Source organism: Mytilus californianus, unplaced genomic scaffold, assembly GCF_021869535.1.
Source record: "Mytilus californianus isolate M0D057914Y unplaced genomic scaffold, xbMytCali1.0.p SCAF_20, whole genome shotgun sequence".
Lineage (NCBI taxonomy): Eukaryota > Metazoa > Mollusca > Bivalvia > Mytilida > Mytilidae > Mytilus > Mytilus californianus.
Window position 1 is genome coordinate 5,237,326 of NW_026262669.1, and position 21,427 is coordinate 5,258,752.

Genomic DNA, 21,427 nt, shown 5'->3' on the forward strand with positions numbered 1-21,427 from the left:
ACCTTACGGTTGCCTATAATTGCTTTCATCCACTTCATTTAAACTTTGGTGGATAGTTGTTTCATTGGCAATCATACCAAATCTCCGTATGTTTATATACTGTAAATTCAATTATTACAAAAGCATAGAGTTTGCAAAAATTGAAACTGGCGTTTAAACTTTAGATACTAATATTTGGATGCAGAATTTCCCGAAATCTTCATTTTTTAACAATCGCAATAAAATCTGTTAGCAATAACCGAACTCCTTGTTATACGAATTTCCAGGAAATGTGTTTTCCTATCACGACTCGCTTGATAGAGTGTTGCTGCTTGTAAGGAAGATTTTGAGCAAGTTGTTCTTATTGGTAAAGATGAATGTATCTCTTCAAAGATTCAGTGACGTTATCTTGATAAAGATGATGGTTATGGAAAATATTTGTCACAGATGATCATGCGTGTATTCAGACTGTTGGACCTATTATCCCGTGTTCTTTTCCTTGACCACCAAATGCAACGTATCATCAGATTGTTACATTCTGAGCAACACGATAAATATATGTTAACACTGTAATAAGTCACGTTTTTTCCGCCTGATGTATGCTATCTGTACCCTTCATATAATTCTTAGTGTAAAAGCCGGTAAAATGAAACGTATATTATGTAGTGTTGATAATGTGTTTCAAACATTTCCTAATATTTTGACACAATCCTTATCTTTGATGAGTTTTTGCACTACTCCTGACAGAACCAAACCTGTTCTATTTAGTTTATAAATAAGATCGAAAGTAATGGACACTGTAACTTGTGTTTAAACTTTTATTTCAGATTCAAAATGTAAATCACACATATTTGTTTGGGGAAAATCAGTAAATGTAAGAATTGAATGCTGTATCACACAGTAACAATCGGACAAAAAAGACTACTATACTGCTATAAAAAAGATCTAAAACATATTATCAAGTAGGTTGAGACAGGAACATATATCGGCTAACCAATTCGAAAAACTTATAAAGTGTCGACTTCAGTCACTCTTGCTCGTTACTGTGTTGAAGAAGGTTTTCAGAAATTAGCAAATTGTTAATGTTAATGGAGTCTATACATGTAAAGTGTGAACATGGACCAGCATCAAGTGTTAACTAAGTAATGTAAACGCATAGGTATATGCATACATGGAACAGAGGTATGTTGCTGGTGAGAAATGATTGGTAGCTGACAACATATTAAGTTATCATCCGATATCAGTAGATAAAAAAGTACATCCAATGCATGTCCTTGAACGATTAAGTAACAATAATTTTTCGTGTTTAAAACAACATTCATACCGTAATCGATATGCGTCGGTGCATACAATTGGTTGAGGTGAAATGTATACTGTTTACATTTTTCTCGTACAACGACAGTTATAATATTTCACACTATCGGCAAACATGAGGTGGCTTCACAGCAATTATGAAAAGTAAGTTATATGGTATAACTCAGAATTAGCAAGCTGCAGATCAATTATAAAATGTTTCCCCATAACATGTATATTAGACGACAAGAAATGTTTGACGAAAATTTTCTTCGTTTTTCGATGTTTTTTTAAGAACTACCTTATAAATGTAAGTGAAGTCATACGTTATCTCTTTATACAGCAAGTTTAATATATGTTAATGCAGACACACACCATTATCTGAATATTCCTGTCATCTGTTTTGTATTTATATTAATTATAATATGGAAATTGGAAGTACGTATGTTATACTTCGTTAAAACTGATACAAAGTTTTATAAAATAAGATATATACTAATTTTCATGATTAACTCATGGCATACACTACCAAGCCATTCAAGAGGAAACTCATTTGTGTGTTTTCTTTTTAGTAATCACCCTCCACAGAGACATCTAAAATGAGAATTGTTTATAGACATAGCTAGATACTACAATTAATTATCTAATTACTACCATTTGATATTAATAAGTATTGTTATTAATATATGTAATGTCAGTATTACAAATCTAATCTTTAATCAATCCTAATCCTATCTTATTTTTGGGAAATATTTTTACAAATTCAAGTGTGACGTCACTTTGTGTGTTTTTTTAGAATTTCAAATGTGACGTCACTTTGTGCGTTGAGGCTTTGGCTAAATTGACTGTGTATTTTTTTATGTGTTGGATTAAGTTGTTTTATGTAATGTATTCGTTTTTATTCTGTAGTTAGTCCCCACTTTGGTTTTATCATGTATATCTATTATATAGTCATTTTATAAAATTTACTGTTTGCAAAATTATAAATGATTCTAAATGATAAGGATGTTCTTGTCCCAGGCAGAAAACCCTGGCCGTGTTGGGCGCAACTTTTTTGGAAGTTTTAGTCCTCGGTGATCTTCAGCTTTGTACTTGTTTTGGCTTTCAAACTTTTTTCATCTGAGCGTCACTGGTTGGTCTTGTGTGGACGAGACGCGCGTCTGGCGTATTGAATTTTAAGCCTAGTACATTTTGTTAGCTATTATTCGTGTGTTTCTTTGTCCTATATGTTCACCCATTTATTTGTATTGTGGTCCTGTCATGTGATGGTGTCGTTTTGGTGTTGTGTTTGACGTTGCCAAAAGCGGGAGGTTTGGCATGCCACAAAACCAGGTTCAACCAACCATTTTTTTCTTAAAATGTCCTGTACCAAGTCAGGAAAATGGCCATTGTTATATTATAGTTCGTTTCTGTGTGTGTTACATTTTAATGTTGTGTTTTTGTTGTGTCGTTGTTCTCCTCTTATATTTGATGCGTTTCCCTCAGTTTTAGTTTGTAACCTGGATTTGATTTTATCTCTATCGATTTATGAGTTTTCGAACAGCGGTATACTACTGTTGCCTTTATTTATATCATTTAAAACTAACTCGCCCAGACTCTTGCCAACATTTAACTACATATCGGACCTATCAGTGTGAGTTTTCTCGTTTAGACTGTTTTGATATTTTATGTACGGACTTTTTTAAGCTAACCATACAGTATTTCTAATGCGCACTCTTGAATGCCACACGGTGACCTTTTGTTATCACATGTACCACCAAGTCATTTAGTCTTTCCTGGATATCTGTCTCATTGCCAATTATACCGCAACTTCTTTTTATATTTCTTTATTAGTTGATGTATTAATTGTGAACAATGGTGAAAGCGTAATTAATCTAATTAAAGTTATCAAGTACATTTGATTTTTTTGTAATTCAAAATAGCATTGCGATGCATTTTGAAAACAATTATCTGACATTGCAACTACTCATGTACCACATTTTACTACAGTCTAACCTCGTTGTGTCGAAGTCGAAGGGACCGGACCAAAGTATTCGACTCATCCGAGCGTCGACGCATCCGCGGTCGAGTGTGTCGTCATAAATTTGGAATGCATGAAATACGGTATGAGATTTGTGAAAACAAGATACTTTGAACAGTGTGCCTTTTTTTTTAAATGACACTTTATGACTGTGTATTCAATCTTTATATTTTTTGTCCTTCATAATTTTACACACAAGTACAGATCTATTCAAATCATAAACAAATAAAATTAATAGTCTACACAAATATTTACAAAGGTCAGTCACTATAAATGATGAATTCACTTGCGGAACGAAATATATTCTGAACGGTCTCTGATGACGTCACGTGCGTCTTAAGTTCTTTAGAGAGGAGCATGCTATGAATAATTTTCACAAAAAAAGCTCAGAAGGAAACATGCACAAAACAGCACTAAACAGATCCATTTCCTTTTGTTTTGTTTTGTTTTTTTTTTCAAATAAAAAAATATACTATTATCACTGTTTGCGTTAAAGTTCAATAGTCGGAACCCTCAGTGACTGTGTGTTTTTATTACAACCCACACAGCCAAACGAACGCCCCACTTTGGTTGTGCGGGTTGAGTGAATTGAGACACACATACAGCATATCGGTATACCTATTCGTAATTGTGACTGTTAAACTAATGTTATGTCGATTCAAGTCGTGTTTGTGTCAGAAGCACAACCCTGTGAATGATGTCCGTATAATGTCCACATACATTGAGATAAGTAAACGCCGTAAGAGGGAAACAAGTACATTGCTGCTAACAATTGGGAAGTTGAAAATTGGAATGTTGAAATCTCCACTTTTTTCACAGCAATTGATTTAAGTAATTCAAGTTTGTCAAAATCAAAGACAAGATCAAGATATCATGTAGATCTTTTGTTTTCCATAATTTTCTTAAACTCAAGTTCGCTGTGTTGTTATTTACGCCGTGTGTTACATTTCACTTATTTTAGCGGACGAATATGAAACCCCAAAATAAATTCAGCCAATTCGTATGTCATGTTTATATATTATAAAGATATTAGGGACAGTTCTTTATGTAAAAGTCGGAAGGTCTATAACGGTACCTCTTTAAGCATTACCAACCACAAAACAATTCAATCAGTACCAAATTTAATTACAGTTGTTTGTCAAACATACTATACTAAAACAAAGCATATTCGTAAGTAATTAACCGTCACAATTGTACGTGTTATTTTACAAAATTGTCAAAAACCCATCCATTAACAAACTATACACGCAATGTTAAGACGGGAAATTTATCAGATGTTAAATTTGTATACTGTGGATTCATTAACATTCGTTGGATACCAATTTTCGTGTATTTTCTTGGTTACCTTGTAACCACAAATTCCAATGTCAAACTAACTACACATTTTGTTTTGGAATTTATGCAGGCTTTGGCAAAACCACGAAATCAAATATCCACGAAAATGCAAGTTTTCCTCAATCCACAAAAATAAATGAATCCACAATATCATGTATATTAAACTCAATCTATATTCATCTATATTGTTAAATAATTTACAATGAAACGTATGCGGACTCCTGCGATGTTCATGAATCAATATTGTAACTTATCCCATGTTCTTATTTCTCTCTCTTATAACAAAAAAGATCGAAGATGTATACGTACGTTTCAGTTTTTTAAACATTTTTTGCTCTGCATATGAAAAATAATTTATTAGAGAAAAACGCGAAACTTAACAGCTGCGAATGATACCATCTCTACAATATGAGATGTAGGCACCCACTGAGAGTTTGGTTTAATGAATGGCATTAAATAGTCGATTTATTTGCAAGTAAAGCAAACAATTTGCAAGCTATATTTTTCTTAAAGTAGTAACACGCCTAAATACTCAGCAGTTTGAATATTATTCGTGTGTTCTCTGTGTTTTGTTCAACATCTTATTAGGAGATTGAAATGTACAATTTTATTTTTATTTTCTAATATCCAAGACTGATTGATTGATTTTAAATGGTTGCTTAACGTCAAGTGGCAAAACCTATTGTACATTCAGGACGAGAACAAATTTACAATAAAACAATACAAACAATAGGTAGATTTTGTAATAGAGTCCGTCAGTGACGAAGGTCGGGGAATTTGGACTGCCACTCCACTGAAAAGGGTATATTGGATAGCTCTCATTTGATATACACTTTGTTTACGACTGGTTTACTAGAAAGTATGTTAAATTGTAATTTTTTATTAACTGTGTATTTGCATTCAGGTGTCACAGGTCAAATTTATTCGTTCATTGTGTGTTAATTTACGTTTTTTAATTGAGTTAAGCCTTTCAATTGATATTTTATAGTGTGTTTTCTATGTTGTGATGTTGTACTGTTGTTTCAGAAAAGGGAGAAGGTTTGGTACCAGTAAAACGTTTATTCCCGCTGCAAATGTTTGCACCTGTCCTAAGTCAGGAATCTGATTACAGTAGTTGTCGTCTGTTTATGTAGTTCATACGTGTTTCTCGTTTCTCGTTTTTATATAGATTAGACCGTTGGTTTTTCCGTTTGAATGGTTTTACACTAGTAATTTGTTGGGGCCCTTTATAGCTTGCTGTTCGGTGTGAGCCAATGCTCCGTGTGGAAGGCCGTACCTTAGCCTATAATGGTTTACTTTTATAAATTGTAACTTAGATGGAGAGTTGTCTCATTGGCACTCATACCACATCTTCCTATATCTAAATATACCTACCTATTTACACGTCTGTCTGAGGAGCAAAATACTTAAAGGGAGTAACTATTCACAAAAAAGAACTGATAAGATATGCTTAAAAATTGATGGAAAACGTTGATGTGTATTTAGGACGTGAATATGTTCATGCCAGATGCATCAAAAAACATGTTTTTCTTATAATGGCACGCTGGATTTTCAACTTGCTGACACACAAGGCAAAGCTAAGCAGGAAGAAATGCCACCAAACGCTGACACAAAAATTCACTCTTGGCCGACCAGTCTTTGCCATTACTCCTAAAAGCTGCGTTTGTTGCGGGTTTGTTCAAGCTTAGGATTGAACTACGACCTCCGGATCTAGATATATATGCAATTCTATACTTCAAGAATCTGCCACGATTTATTAACAAAGGGTGTTTTATATGTTGTATACTTTTATACTTTTATGTGAATGTGTTTTTATCAGTCTCTCATAATTCTTGTTCGAGTGGTTAGTGTATACGCTGTTGTTTACCTTTTGTATTTGATATATATGTTCAGAAGGTGTGATGTTGTTAGATTCTTTGTTAGAATTACTTGTATGTTTGTTTGACTCTTTTAGTCAGTTGTGCTGTATGTCTGTCATGTATGTGTACATATTTCTTTGATGGATGCCAATTATTGTCACATTAACCTATTATGATTGTTTGGGTTGCTCACCCAATTTTGTCAATATAACGGAACTATAAACTGATGTCATACAAGTAGGAGGTTTAGCTAGCTACAAAACCAGGTTTAATCCACTATTCTCTTTGGAAAATGCCCGTGCGAAGTCAAGAATATGGCAGTTTTTTTTTCACTTGTTCCGTTGATTGATGACGTTTGATTTTGTCAATTTTTACGGACTTCCCTTTTTTGAATTTGACTTGGAGTTTAGTACTTTTGTTATACTTATTAATACAGTATGTGTCTTTTCATGTGTACTATCTGTGAATAACAAATACATTACCTGATAGGTCTAAAACTGTAATCTTAAAAACAAGTTAGTATCTTGAAATATTAAAACAGCTAATGAAATGAACAAACAACAGAGATATTCAATTATATATAATAGTCAATAATGTATTACGCAATCAGTATTGTACTGGTACCACCTTCTCCGTAATTCGAATAATTTGAATGAATTAACTTATCCTGCATAGATATTGAATAATTCTTGGCCTTGAAAGTCCTGATAAATACGTTAACATGTTGCTCATTACTGCTATCAGAGCATTGGTTATTATATTCATTGATTGAGAACAATGTATTGCAGCAAATTGAATTCAAAGGTTTTGTTCATGTTAACTTTTCTTATGCAGCAACATATTGTTTTAAGCAAACCGTGTAAGGCTTCACAATGTAATTCTGTAAAGGTGCCGCTCTTAAATAATCAAAAGGCTTACCTCTTTGCAGAAATGGATGTTTCATCAATGAATGAACAGCTACAGGAATTTATTCAGAAAGAGATAAATATGTCCTGCAATACGTACATACAGAGAGAGATGAACGAGAAAATAGTTACTGGTTTGCATAATCTGAACACAACATTTGAAGAGATGTTTGAAAAATTAACACGTAACAACAACAATGGATTTGAGATGTTATCAAAATCGTTTGAACAGGAAATAAAGACTTTAATTCGAGAGGAGATAAACCATAATGTTAGAGGATCAGAAAAAGGTAATTTAATGAAGGAAGAGGAAAACGTAATAATCTATAAGAGAAATTTTGATTTTCTTTTTTAATAAACAACGTCATAAGGAGTGCTTCGTCTATGTTACAAAACGGCATTAAGTATCAGACTTTTTTACAGACCCCATGTTCTTTACACATGAACGTTTAAATTAAAGCCCGATTGAACCCTATAACTGATAAAAAAAATCCAACATTCATATGTGATAGCTTATTTTATATCCAATCTTTTTCGTACTTTTATTCGAACTTTATGTAAATATATCAAATAAATTATCAAAAACGTTCCCCAAAAGGTCTTATAGTAAAACCGCATTGTTCAAGCCGAGAAGCTGAAGGGGGTAAAGTATTGTTTTCCTCTCTACTATTCTTCATTGAACTTTAAATAAATTACAGAAATACAGACACATCACTAAAATGAACCATTTGGCGGTTGATATTGGGTTATTTTTTTTTTTTATTTTCAACTATTTTTTTTTATCAAAGAGACAAATAGGATCGGACACAAGTTTTATCACCTTTTAACGTCTTCTTTACATAATATAACATAATAATTACAATAATTATTACAGAGCATGTGTAGTTGAGTAGATCAACCTTAAGGTATATGCAAATAGACACAATTACACACAATGTGAAAAAACACAATTAGAAATTAGAATTGAAATGATTTTTAAGTATATAAATATGAAACAAGCATCTGGTAAGATTTGTCATCGTCATTTAATTCACTACATTGCCCATTATTTTTTTAATATATTTTTAACAGCACAATTTAAAAACAAAATGTTGTATTTCTCAACTATTACAGTTCGTTAGATCATTTTGGAAGGTAATAAATCCAACTAATTTCAATTGTCACCGGACAAATTCAAATACACAATTCATGAAAGATACAGTTTCCAAATGTTCAGTAATAATTGTTCTTTTAGTAAATATAACCTGAGTAATTACCCCGTGAACAGTTACTGGTGTTATTGATTTTTTTGTCCTCCATTCTACATACTAACAGTTACCATTTAATAAAATGTTTCCCTGGCGAATATTCATTGCAATGATTCTCTTGGGAACACGGATAAAAGTTATCACTTAGTCGAAAGTTATAAATGAGTCAACGATTTCTTTGTTGCACCATTCTCCTCAGAAATTAACAAGTCTTTATTCATGAAATATTTACTGCTAGGAGGGATATCATCTTTATCATTTTGTTATTTAAAACTTTTGACCAAATGGTTATGTTTATATGTGGTCCTCAGAAGAAAATGTTCCTTAGTTTAGAGTTCAATGTTTCCCAGGGGAATATTTCAGTAAATGGTAACCTTAATATGTGTTTTCCAGAGGCACATTAAATTGTGTGCTCCCCAGAGGAATATTTCACTTGATGGTAACTTATATAATGTTTCCCAAGATGAACATTACAATGTTCCCCGGGGTAATATTACTCTGTTCGAAGGGGAACATTTACCTAAATGGTAATATCCTTTATGTGTTCCCCAAGGAACCATTTCACAAAACGATAAAATAGATATGTATTATTACACATACAAATGCACTATTTTATATAGCTTTTTAGAGTGATTTTCATCTTGGGTCATGTTTTCTGAATGTTTTTTTAATTTAATGCAAAAACAGTCAAAATGTTATGAAAAAAAAAATATGGGTTATCGTTCATATTTGTGATAAATATACGAAATTCATGTAGAATATAAAAAACAAATTCAGCGATTAAAACAGAAAAATATATTGATACGATAACAATTTCAAAATATAAATCAAATTTACTTCGTGCATTCCTAACACATGGTTGTATACATAACCTTTGTTGTAACAAAACAGATATAGGTATAACAGGTGATAGTTCCTGGATGCTTAATTGTGAGCTGTCACTTATAGGTAGATGAAACGATGTCAACTGTCATTTCAATAATCTTATGTTTTATTTTCAGATTCGCACCCGGCCTTCTTAGCAATATGGACAGAAGATACAGTTACTTTGAGGAGAAATGACATCATCAAATTTAACCATGTTGTCACAAACGTAGGCAATGGTTACAGTCCAATAACAGGAAAATTCAAGGCCCCAAAACAAGGTACCTACTTTTTTGGAGGTACAGTAGTGTCTGCTCCTCCAAGTTCACTTCGTATGATGTTGATGAAAAGTGGAACATCTATAATGATTCCATATGCAAGCGAAACACAAGGTGATAGTTACACATTTACCGCCGTCCTGCAATTGAATGCTGGAGATACGGTTTATGTCCAGAAAGATAATAGAATGGAGAAGGCCTTTGGTCGTGACCATTCGACATTCTCTGGATTCATGATATAAAAAGCTGTAATCTGATCAGTCTGTAGATTATATACTGGACATTTGAAACGCAAAATATATATTGCTTATTTTTTCCTGTAGCCGTTAATTATTTATGTCAGTGGATAGTAATTAAAAGCAAAATTCAAGATAAACTGATACAGCTAACTGTCAAACACCTGATAATGGAAATATGAATTAGCCATTCCAGATAACAAACATTTCAAATCAAATTTAAAAAACCACACATCAGATAACAGAGATGTCAAACTGCCGCATACTAGATAATGGAAATGAAAATTGTTACTCGCCTTTAACTGAACTGGATACATCTGGATACATGTTACGTCGCTTATATATTAATACACAAATACATATTTTATTCGAAATGTGCCTGCTTGATATTTTTATAACAGCCCTTGGATGGTGTAAACTTCCCCAAAAACGTGTATGGTGTAATGGTGTATGGCATATGGTGCAATGGTAGAAGGTGTATTGTGCTATGGTGTAAGGGGAATGGTGTAATGGTGTAACGTGCGATCGGGAATGGTGTGAATGAATATAGTACGACATTTAAAACTATGCAAAATATTGATAAGAACTGATTTTTAATTTTATACATTAATTTACAATATTGTGATCAAAATTCATTTTTAAAAATAAATAAATAATTTTGTAGTCGCCCCCTTTCATTGAAATTAAATTGCATTATGGTGTAATGTGTAAGGTGTATGGTGCAAAGGTGTACCGTGTCTGGTGTAATGACACAGGGTGTATGGTGTAATGGTGTATTGTGAATGGTATAATGGTCTATGGTGTTAGTGGGAAGTTTACACCATCCAAGGACTGTAGCTGTTGTTAATTGTTCTAAATTCAGTCTTGATTAATCATTTTTGCTCTCGACGAACACAATTTTCAAGCATAAGGTTCTGTAACTTGTGTAATAATATGAATAAGAATGTACCAGTAGAAGAGATGTGTTCTCTTATTGTTTGACATGTCATTACCTTGGATGATAACCCGGACAAAAAATTATTTATTTTTGCGCGTACGTTTCACTTTATTGTCATAGATATAAGAAGATGTGGTATGAGTGCCAATGAGACAACTCTCCATCCAATATATATTTATGAGCGCATCCCACTTCCCCGGTCTAATATCTTTAAAGAACTTAAAAGTTGTCTGTTCTGTAATTCTAACCGATTGTGTCATATTTCTGATTGTGACCTTTTGCTTTATTTGAAGGCGGGTATTGCATGTGTAGCAGGATACTGTTGCCCTGTCGACGCTCCTGGTCTCACTCGTTTTAGAGTTCATGCGATTCCCTCAGTGTTTGTTTGCTGCCTTGATTTGTATCTTCCTATTCGATTTATGATAAACTACTGTTCCTTAAATATATAATATTTATTCTGTGATTGCGTTTAGCAAAATATTTCTTCAAACATATATACGTTTTTCCATAACATATCAAACGTCTTAGGGAAAAATCCCGAGTTTTGTCAGCTTTTTGTTAAAATTGTTATTTCGATTGTAAAAGCAACCATGATCCAGCTTATTTATAAATAAGAAGATTAAGTATGAGTGCCAATGAGACAAGTCTCTATACAAGTCACAATGTATAAAAAGTAAACAATTATAGGTCAAAGTACGGCCTTCAACACGGAGCCTTGTCTCACACCGAACAGCAAGCTATAAATGGCCCCAAAATGACTAGTGTAAAACAATTTCTAAAGGCCAGCATTTTACGAGGGGCTATCAGTAGAAGTTAGTTTGATCAATTTCAGCTGACATCAAGAGAAGCTTTTATGACACCTTAAACTTAACCAATTTCTGGCAAAAGCTATTCGACCATAGGACAGTTCTGGATAGGTCTTCCCTACAACATATTTTAATTTGACAGCCTTAACCTAGATACTTTTTACATTTCTACTTATTCTGTATTTATTCATGTATTTTTTATGATCATTAGGAATTTATCTTTAGTATTTCCAACAAAATAATCTTTGATATCGTTTGTGAGCTATTTTTTTTTTTTAGATTCATTATAAAATTATAAACAATGTTTTTGTTTTTTTCATGACCTGTTATTATATTATTTTAAAAAGTACAAAAACATGTTGAATTACATGATCATTACATACAAATGTGAAATATACTGAAAACCAGTCAGGATAACTCCGGTATTAAACCACTCGCACTACATTACAAACTACTTCTACTATTATACACCAAATTAATTTGATTAAAAAGATGATTTTTACGATGTAAAAATATATATCCAAGTCCAAGGAGTTTTGTTTTCGAAACAAGAAATGGTGAAGGTTCTTTTCATTTCAAACATTAGATATATACGTTAAAATAATTCTAACAGGTAATACCCATTTTTGTCCTGACTTCCACGACGACTTGAATTGTTCTAAATTTGTTATGGAACTGAACCTAACAGTTTTACATAGGAATAGTTTCTGACAGTAGTATTCTAAAACTGTGTAGAACAGTTTCTGACAGTAGTTTCCTAGTACAGCATACAATAGTTTGACAGTGGCATCCTAGAAATGTGTAAAACAGTTTCTGACAGTGGTATTTTAGAACTGTGTAAAAATGTTTCTGACAGTGATATCCTAGAACTGTGTAAAACAGTTTGTGATAGTGGTATCCAGGATCTGTTTGAAACAGTTTTTGACAGTGGTATCCTAGAACTGTATATAACAGTTTCTGACAGTAGTATCTTAGAAATAGGTAGATCAGTTTCTGACAGTGGTCTCTAAGAACTGTGTAGAACAGTTTAGCCAGTGGAATCCTATTTTCTGACAGTGGTACAATGTATCATAAAACCATGTTAAACAATTTTTGACAGTGGTATCATAGAACTGTGTAGAAAAGTTTGTGACAGTGGTATCCTTGAATTGTGTAGAACAGTTTGTGACATATCCTGTGTAGAGTAGTATCTGACAGTGGTATCCTAGAACTGTGTAATACAGTTTCTGACAGTGGTGTTCTAGAACTATGTGAAACAGTTTGTGACAGTGCTATCCTAGAACTATGTAGAACAGTTTGTGACAGTGGTATCCCAGAACAGTGTAGAACAGTTTGTGATAGTAATATCATAGAACCGTGTAGTACAGTTTCTTCTTTTCCCGAATGTGACCCACCGAAGTAGACTTATTACCGGGTTTGAACTAACATGAGCAACACGACGGGTGCCACATGTGGAGAAGGATCTGCTTACCCTTCCGGAGCACCTGAGATCACCCCAAGTTTTTGGTGGGGTTCGTGTTGCTCAGTTTTTAGTTTTCTATGTTGTGTTTTGTGTGCTGTGGTTTGTCTGTTTGTCTTTTTCTTTTTTGGCAATGGCGATGTCAGTTTTCGATTTATGAGTTTGAATGTCCCTTAAGTATCTTTCGCCCCCCTTTTTGAATAAAGGCAACAGTAGTTATCGCTGTTAAAAAGTCATAAATCGATTAAGAGAAACAAATCCGTGTTACAAACTAAAACCGAGGGAAACACATCAAATATAAGAGGAAAACAAAGAAACAACATAAAAACTGAACTGCAACAAAAACAAACGCCAACATACATAGAAACGGACTATTTGATAACAACTGCCATATTCTTGACAGTGGTATCTTGGAACTGTGTAGAACATTTTGTGGCAGTGGTATTCTAGAACTCTGTAAAACAGTTTCTGGCAGTGGTATCCTAGGACTATGTAAAACAGGTTCTGACAGTTCTATGACATATTAGTTTAATAGTTCTGAAGAACGATAAGAGATGATGGTAATTTGTCAACACAATAAATATCAGGAGACAACATTAATCTAACTAACCTTAAATGCAAGACATTACATAGTCAATAGCTGGATTTATAATACTTATATTGTTAATTATTTGAAATCCTTTTTTTTATTTTGCAATACGATATATATTATTATCTTGTTAAAAATGTTATCATCATAAACACAATCCAAAAAGCAATTCTCATCTTGACATTACCGCATCGTGATCGATAAACACAATGCAACTATTATCATCATACCTCATTCTCATCATGATATTACTGCATCGTCATTGATAAACACAATGCAAATAGCATCAGCCATTTTTATTGTGTTGACTTTATATAGTTTTTTTTTCTTTTCTAATGCATCTTTCATTTTATACTTGTATGCCAGCATAGCATCTGCTACGTATTGCACGATTACATTAAACTTTTGTTCACTCTATGCATGTACGATGCACACTGGTATATCTATAGTTATCTACATCTCAACCTTTTAACAAAAAATCGATTGCTTTACAGGCGAGTTATAAGTAACAACATATTAACATGTCAAGTGTTTCCCACTTTTAGTTGTGTCTCGATTAGATCCGGATATTGATGAGTATTATATTTGATGAAAAAACGGTATTAACGTCCATGTATTTTATCTAGTTAATATATTTGATGATGTAAGATATATGTATAATAGAAATTTCTTTTATACATTATTTTAAACTAATAGACGACATACCTCGTTATTTTGAGCATTTCTGGTAACTTCCGAAAATACAGTAACTTAAAATGACTGTTATTGGTAATTAACAGCTGGCCTTTTGATGCGCAGTTCTGATAGTTTTTGTATGATTGTGCCAAACCTGTAGTGATTTCATCTCAATATATAAAAGGTATTAGGTTAAATCTACCCTTTCCCATCTACCCTTTGCCAACTGTTTTGATTCGAGCGCCACGTTTGAGTTCTGATAGATGAGACGCGTGACGTACGTACTATATTATAAACCTGGTATATTTGAGAAACTTTTACAGCAATAAATTGTTATTTAACCTATTTCATACCGTTGCTAGTGGACTGTTAGTTGCCTATGGTATCACTAACTCAGTAGTCAGTGCTTCAGTACTAACATGATTTATAAAAACTTTATTTAAAATACGCGTTGACAAACTACTTAATTATTAAGAAACTAAGATCCATATATATATATATATTGAATATATTGCTATATTTGATTAGTTTTTGATATGTTAAAAGAATTCATTCCAAACTTAGAATTTTGAAACATTCCGAATATCCTTAGAATTTATCACAATTTCAGGTTGATTTACCACGTCAGGAATATGACATTTGTTTTCCATTCGTTTGGTGTGTTTAAGCTTTTGATTATTGCCATTTGATAAGGGACTTTCCGTTTTGAATTTGCAATGAGTTCGGTATTTTTGTTATTTTACTTTTTATATATTTTGGTTAACGAGGAAATAACCGAGATATGAACACGTGCTTATAGTTTGTATTCGAAAAATAAACCCATTGATCACGTGTTATGTCTTGATGATTCATTTTCTTAACATTTAAGTGCAGTATCTACTTATGATTTGTTTATCTGAATTTTAACCTGATATGAAACTTACCCTAAACCCTACACATTTTCAATTTTTCTGCTAAGTCCTGAAAGAATTATGATTTTTACATATATTCTGATAATATCTGGCTTTCCTCATTGGTATTGAATATACAAAATGAACATGATGAACGTAATCCATGAAATAATTTGTACTATTATCGTAACATATTGTAATGACTCATTTTACAATTGATGTGATTTGAGTCTATTGGACTAACATATATGTTAAGGTGCAAACTGTTTAGGTTGAGTTGTCATAGTTATTCAATGGTGTCGTTGAAGTAAATGATTTTGTTTATGTATATCCTTTGTATACCTGGTCTTGTAATGTTTGAGAATGCACACTTGCAATAACTGAAAACAGGTTTCACAAAAGTTTATTACAACAATACAAATCAAAGTAATTTAGAATCAACCGTATGGAAATCGTGTATTATGTGTGTTCTGGTTTCAATACACAGGATAACCAGAAAAGAAACCCATACCTTCCTGAAATGTTCCTCTATAAATTGGATTATTACGTATTTTATAGCATCATCTCGTTTTAGAGATACTATTGCAATCATTGAGCTTCCATCACTTCTTGCGCCAGCTGATGCTTCTGATAAAACATAGTTGTTTTTGACCATTTGTAGATGTAGACCATAGCTATTATATAGCATCGAATGAAATGTAGAAACAAAGACATACACCCCATCATAAGGAGCAGTAAAATGCCCATTTCGATTGTTATAAGCGCTTCCAATGTTTGTGATAACGTAATCAAATACCATTGTCGTTGAAGGCAACATAGCTTCAATCCTTGGTTGTAGTTTTGCATGAAATGCAACTCTCTTATCTTGTCCACCTGATAAGATAAACAGTATTGATCGATTGGCGGTTGCTTAATTTCATGTGACAAATTAATAAACAGTATTTATTATGTATACGTTGATAAACTAAAAAATAAACATGCACCAGCAATTATTTATTCAAGGGACATTTGTCTATCAAATATCAGTAACTATGTGTTAAATTTGTCTATCACATATCAGTTACTATGTGTTAAAATTGTCTATCACATATCAGTAACTATGTGTTAAACTTGTCTATCAAATATCAGTAACTATGTGTTAAATTTGTCTATCAAATATCATTTACTATGTGTTAAATTTGTCTATCAAATATCAGTAACACGTGTTTAATTGTCCTACGCATCTGCTTAGGGTTACAAATTTGTATATTAGAACTATAATTCAAAAAAAGAGAAATGTTGCTATTCATCTAGATATACGAAAAAAAATGATTTAAGTAAAATATATGTTGTTAATAATATTGTAGCTCTTACACCAATTTACCAAACACTGTGCATGACATGGTAATTAAAGTTGTGATGTGTGAAGTATAACCCACATGTGCTAGTTGGCTGACCATTCAATGTCATCAAGCTTATTTAATATCAGTGTCTGAATTTTAATCTGTATTCATCGTTAAACGTTTTGCCATTAACTTACTATTCTGATTGGAAAAAATACTTTACAAATTCATTGCGTCGCAGCGCTTTTCTGAATTTGTCTCAACTCAAGCCTAATGATTTGAAAGCAAGTAATGTGAAAAAAGGAAACAACCGTTGGAAGCTATATGAACTAAAATAATAATCAGATGGCTTCCATGGTCAATTTTGTCATAAGTAATTGGAACCCTATTTTCTTAAAAAATTAGGGCATTTCTTACTCTGAAGCTTCGACTTTATAGATGCTAGTTCAGACTTGATATCCTGTTTCAACTTAGTAAACTCTGGACATAGATCCATAACTGATTGATCTAGCTGCAAGGCGGGACATCCCAGGAAGTTCAAAGCGAATATTGCAGCAAAGACGTGAACTATCAACGCCATGACCTTTGGTGTGAGATTATGCAGGTGGTACAGGGATTTTTTATAAAAACGAGGTTTAAAGCTGAAATAAAAGTTTTATACATTATTTGACAACACATTATACACAGTATATTCTCTAAGTCAGACAATGTAGACATGCAGGTATAATAACTGACTTTATATTGATGTATAACTGGTAATGTGCTGTTGTCATGAAATAGAGGTTCCTTTATGTTAAACGTTTCACTAGGGACAGATATTATGGCCCAATTGTGTATAACAAAGCTTTCATTGGAACCTCTATTACGCACAACAAATATACGTTGACACCACGAGTGAAAGTATTAAAAGAAAAAAAAAACAAGAAAAACGGAGTACGGAGTAAGGAGTTTTCAATAGTTTACTTGAAGATCATAATGTTGAACTTGGGTGCCGAAACTTTCACCACTGGGGTCTGTTGTTAAACTTGTCGCTAGTGCTAATGAGACGTAAAATTTTCTTAATCATTGGATTAGTGTGTTGTTCGTTAATTTAAACGCGTTGTAAAAAAATGCTACAACTGTCGTTTAATTTAATCAACCTCATGAGGGTGTATTAAATTTTAATCATATGATTAAAACATCAAATATGGCTGCTGTAGCAATGCGAACATTGGTGTGTGCTCAAAAAATGAGATGTATCCCCTGAAAAGGGAGTTTAGCAATGACCAGCTATGAAAGCTCTTTAGATTTGAAAAAAAACAACACAATAGATGTGTTAGGAGTTGAGTTGAAACATAAATTGGAAACAGATTAGACAAGACAGTGTGAAGGTTCGAACGGATACATATAATAGTCATCCGATAACAGAAAGAAATTGCACTTATCGACAGTTATTCGTTTGTATGTTACCGCTTACCGAGCAGTGTTGATTTTAAAATGCTAAAGACGGGCACCATTATTGTGCGGAATGATTCAACAGATTATGACGAACAAGCTTTTATAAATAATAAAGTTACCATAGCATTAATGTACAGGCCATAATTGATTTCCAAAGCAAGTCTTTGCTAATTTTCCCGCTTTTTTTTAAGTTCAAATTTTAGCACATTTAGTAGCGCCCTTGACTTAACTGCTTGCGCAGGTAAATTTAAATGGATAAATTCGGCCCTCAGATAGCTCGGACCAAACGGTATTAATATTTTTGCGTAGTTGTATTTTATCACACCGCTATTTATTATCATTTAGGAAAAAATTATGAGCTTGACGAGGATAAAAATATTAATAATGAAAATTTGCTCTAGTAAGTGTTGGTTATGTCAGTGATTAAGTGTAATATTCAGATATAGTGAATAAAAAGTCTCACCATATTTCACAGTTGACACGATATACAAAAACAAGCACCTGCTCTTCAGAATATGGAAAACCTAAGTTCAGAGAGTCAGGAATTTTTCAAAACAGGAACAGATATACTGGTCCTAGTTCAAAAGAAGTCAGAGGCTGATTTGGAGATTTTTTAGGGAATTACTGAAGCATGACTAGAGCGGGCCCCCTCTTAGGCAGTCAGTGCCCCCCTCCCTTATGAAAATTTCAAAATCCGCCATTAGAAGTCTTATACCGCGTGAGGTGAGGGGTAGGGGGCCTATTACTAGTAACTTCAGGAATCAAAACACTTTCCAATCATTCATATCACCAATATATGTTTGATTTTTTTTAAACTGAACACTGCTTCTCCCATGTCTCTGGTAAAGAGACCAAGGTCCGGTTTAGATATGATAAAATATAAATTGCAGCAAATTCATTGAGCATCCTGATAGTATATAGTATCCAACATATAACTTTCACCATTTAATATTCTATCGTTATGTGAGTAATGATCGTTAAAGTTGAGATAAAAAAGAGTCAAAATGAAACGTCGTTTTTTTTCCTTTGACGTCGTTATCTGATAATGTGATTTTAAAAAAATAAAACAAATCTGAAACCTTTATAGATTCACATAAACATGCGTGTTTCTTGTGAGTTGAAAATAAAGAAATATTCAGCCATGTCTGCATGATTATACAAATTTCTTCACAATAAATTCTGACATTAGACAAATAAACACCGACTTGGTTGCAATGGCGGATGATCGAGGGATGAGGGGAGGGGAGGGGAGGGGAGGGGTGGGGTGCCGGTGGTTGACATATAATAAATTTGATATATTATCTCCGTGAAAATACAAACCATTGATATATTTGACATTTCAAAAAAGTTACCCATACCAGCGGGACGTCTGTGTGTATCTGTATATAGGAAGAGAACCCCCATTCCTTGTATATATTAATCTTTCTGTATGTGCCTGTCCCAAGTCAGGAGCCTACAATTTAGTGGTTGTCGTTTGTTGCTGCATATCATATTTGTTATTCGTTTATTGTTTTGTACATATATCAGGGCGTTAGTTTTCTCTTTGAATTATTTAACAATGAAAGCGTCATTTCAGGGTTTTGCTTATTTTGGAAGGCGGTAAGGTGACCTATAGTTGTTAACTTCTACAGCCTTTGGTCTCTGGTATACATATAGAGAGTTACTTCATGTGCAATCATACCATATATTTCTATTTCTATATTTACGCACCCTGCGTGAATATCTGATACCAAAGATATATCATAGTGTCGGATAGTTTTATTCGATCTTTTTTTTTTATTGTTTTGTAACTCAAAAAATACTTGTTCAGGGTTTTGTTAATAAATATAACAAACAAGTCGTAAATTCATTTTGTTAAAAACAAACTATGCCGTATGATTAACAATTTATTTTATTGTTCATAGTTCTGAATTTATTTTCACCATCCATAACAATCATCTAAAATGTTATCTCGGCATGCCATACTTGATAGAAATGCGAACGTGAAAGAAAGCACTCTTCACCAAAGCGTCAACGAAGATTATATTCCACGTATGTAATATTACGTTAATTTCATCATTTATCAAACAAAACACCTGGAATCTGTATCGAGTTTTACTAAATGAACAACAGAAATTACTGGTTTTTAAAAGATTCGTCATCATATTGCTAAATAAATTTAACAAAGACTTCAAATTATCTGCTATGAACACTCAAATTCCGCGAAACTCAAGATAAACCTTATATAACCATCACGGTAACAACGTAAATTAGAGATTAGCTTAACGAGGACACACACTGACAATGTTTCCAAGTTGGAACAGTCGTTGCTGCACGATAAATCTAGTTTGAACGATGATTAAAACTTTTTATAGAAATACAATTTCACTTAATGAATGCAATTTGTTTGGGTTATTTTTTCTACGATTGCCGAGGTCCATCATTTCAGATAACAACTTCTGTGAACAAACAAATGAAAAACTTTGGGCCTAGTCATGATCAGTAATGGGTGAATGGAGATGTTTATTATTGCACAATGTACCCGAAAGCACACTTTGTTAAACAGAATGCATTAATTTCTGCATTTCTTAAATCATTTTCCCCTTCAAGCACATTTAATGTTAACTCCAACAGACAATTTTGATGAATCTAAACTATATATATATTACCATACAAATATGAACATGTTAAACGATATTTATTCAATCATATATATTTGACACCCAAAAACTGGGTAAAAAGAAGTAGGTTATAATTTAAAACAGAAAAGGAAGTTATAGGTCCTGATTTACAATGCATTGTAAGAAACACTTGCTAATTAGCCAAAATTAATCATATGATTAAAAATTACTACAGTGATTAACTAATACAATGATTACAATCAGTCGAACAACACAATTTAATCATTGTATTTACTAGTCATGCGATTAACTTTTAACGACTCGTTAAAAATAATCATATGATTAGTTTAACGCCAAGTTGAACAACAGACCCCTGGTGTCGAATTAACGAGAGTCCGATTTGAGTAGGTGCCGAAATAACAATCACATGTGCCGATTTGACCAAGTGCCGATTTAACCAGTGTTGAAGTTATAAGAATTCTTCCTAGTGACGTTTTAGTTTTTAATTAGCGTGAACCATGTATAGTTGGTAAATCATGAAGTCAAGGATTCCGTCACCACATGTAGCTTAAAATTTAAAAGCTGTAGGTCTTGCCAGGTAAAGAACGAAAGATATTTACAAACAAAGTTAGTCAAATCACAAAAAGTAGGCCATATTACAAAAGCATAACTTTATCTGACACAAAACTCAATCAA

General features: G+C 32.9%; 1 protein-coding gene and 2 long non-coding RNA genes across 3 annotated transcripts in view; all 3 read right to left on the minus strand.

The window, feature by feature from the left end:
* The window catches only part of LOC127731813 (uncharacterized), a 434,253-nt gene that overhangs the window by 168,550 nt on the left and 244,276 nt on the right, over positions 1-21,427 (minus strand). The gene's annotated exons all lie outside the window — the stretch shown is intronic.
* LOC127731617 (uncharacterized) overlaps positions 1-21,427 on the minus strand; it is a 123,965-nt gene that overhangs the window by 91,455 nt on the left and 11,083 nt on the right. The window lies entirely within an intron of this gene.
* LOC127731629 (uncharacterized) lies at positions 15,758-17,355 on the minus strand. The gene is made up of 2 exons (XR_007995645.1): positions 17,112-17,355; positions 15,758-16,245 (listed from the first exon to the last, which is right to left on the minus strand). It is a non-coding gene; the product is annotated as an uncharacterized LOC127731629 (long non-coding RNA).